The sequence below is a fragment of the Miscanthus floridulus genome, chromosome 13 (genome assembly GCF_019320115.1).
Source record: "Miscanthus floridulus cultivar M001 chromosome 13, ASM1932011v1, whole genome shotgun sequence".
Taxonomy (NCBI): Eukaryota; Viridiplantae; Streptophyta; class Magnoliopsida; order Poales; family Poaceae; genus Miscanthus; species Miscanthus floridulus.
The window spans coordinates 70,230,087-70,232,476 of NC_089592.1; positions in this window are offsets into that span (position 1 = coordinate 70,230,087).

Sequence of the window (2,390 nt, forward strand, 5' to 3'; positions counted from 1 at the left end):
TCCAAGGGAGGAAAGTCTAGAAGCCATGGATCTACCTCCATGCCTTTGTGTCCCTCATCATCGCTAAAGGTGAGAGGGAATGATTTATTATCTCTATGGCTGCCTTGCATTAATCCTTTGAATATGCAGGGCTACCTCTCATGCTGCTGTACATTAGCCGACTCTGGCAGAGGTTGGACAACAATCAATTATGTGTGTGCTATTGAAGCACATCTCACTAGGTCATCTTCATCCTCTAAGTCATATGATAGCCAAGATGTCCGAAATCTTATCCATGAAAGGAGGGAGGCCGGAAACCTATATTCTGAAGCGATGCATGAGGTAGATCAGCTCAAGCTATGTCTTGATGCTGTTAAAACAGCCCTCTCTACATCTAAAGAAGAGACCAATGTTGCTTAGATGAGGGCTGATGAAGCTCATGCTAGGGCAGCAGGTAAAATTTCTTTAAAGAATCTTTCCTTTTATATACGTGACTTTATCCGATAACCCTTTATTTTCATTAGATCATGAGGAACAACTGGCTGCTTCTCATTGCGAGATCGAGGAGGCTCATCACTAAGAGATTGACCTAGAGAGTTGCCATGAGATCCTCAAATGGGTAGCACAAGGCGCAATTATGGCAGTCAACGCTAGGGGAGTTTCTCTTGAAGATCACCTATAGGATATCTCGGTTCATGCCAGAGAAGTGGGAACTCATGGGGTCCGCTATGGTGCCGGTGCCGCTCTAGCTGTAGCGCAACTGCATTCAAGGCACGAGCTCCGTCACCTAGAACCTAGTTTTTCGGACACTGATCGGCTGAAAGATCAAGAGGACCTGATTGGAGACTTCACTGATGTTGCCGAGGCTATTGCAGTGATCATCCATGCAAAAGATGTTGTAAACAATATTTTCACAGGACCATAGATTATATCTAGGGTCTTATAAGTAAAGAATCTACTGTTTGGTTGTCACTTTTGATCCTATGTCTTTTATTGTTATTTTTTGCTCTAAAGGCAATACTCTTGGTGTCAGCTATATTTTGGGCCGATGAGACTCGGCTATCAAGCATGGACCCAAATACTTGGGTATATATAGTACTTCTTTACGTATTTTCCATTCAGGTCTATGTGATAATAGATCCATATCATACGGTGTTTGCACATACAAACCAATATATTTGCATCTCGATCCTCCAAGGTACAAAGATCATGGAATCTAACGGACGACGTAGCACATCACAAAACTTCACCCTCAATGAGGTGCTCTACCTTCCATCTTGCAACCCTCGGTCAAGGGATGTGATCTGCTTCTTGACCGTGAGAGCTACAAGATGTACCTCACGGTCAAGGGATGTGATCTACTTCTTGACTGTGAGAGCTGCAAGATGGAATATAAGCACCCAATCTTGAAGAACAAGCACCTCACAAACTTGAAGCGCCCCCAATCGAGTATGGAGCCCCTGAACAGGAGAGAACCAGATGACTACGGATCTTAACACAAGATCTGCAATTATCAAGGTCAAGCTCCTGTTTAGCGGTAGCACCTTGCCAAGGATGGAGAAGGAGCACCTTGCAAAACTTGCACCTGCATCTCAGTGAGGTTCTTTATATTCCATAATCTTGCTACCTCTTAGCGTTGAGGGATGTAGATCTGCATCTCGAAGCTAAGGGGCAGCAAGGTTATGGAATCTAAAGAACCCAATCTTAAAGACCTTCTCCAAATACCCTGTGAGATGCTTTATCTCCATCTTGCACCTTTGAGGCTGTGAGAGGTGCAAGGATGAAGACAAGACACTTCTTGGCGATGAGTAAAGATACAGTAGCTCACGAGTGTGTGAATTCATGTGTGTGGATTGAGCTCAAGAGGTACATCTAGACCCTGGTTAAATAGTCCAACCTTGAAGATGGAGAAGTGTAAGTAATGGTGATGCAACTGTGTTGTGGGTAGTTGGAAAATAACTTACGCTGACTTTACCACTAGAAGACCAAACAGTCGTGGAGGACTGGCGGCCATAACACGTATCCCAGTCGGCTCAGCTTTTCATATGACTAAGAAAATACCACTACCGCATCTATTATTAACCCCTCAGTGGTACAAGTTTCAACTGCTGACTTCCTTCCTTAGGAGGCCTCGCTATCGGTCCAACCGGCGCTGGAAGTATAACACCGTCGCTTCTATCGCTACAATAGTGAAAGTGGCGACAGTGATAAATTTATCTGTAGTAGTGATCAAAATGTGGTGGTTTACCCCCAACATGGTTGAACACAATTTAAGCCATCTTTTGACATCGAGATTGTTAATCCTTCAATCAAATAGTGACCATGGCTCTAATACCACTTGAAAGGTCCTAATATGGCTAGAGGGGGTGAATAGCCTATAAAAACTCTACAAGATCACTAGAACAAATTGT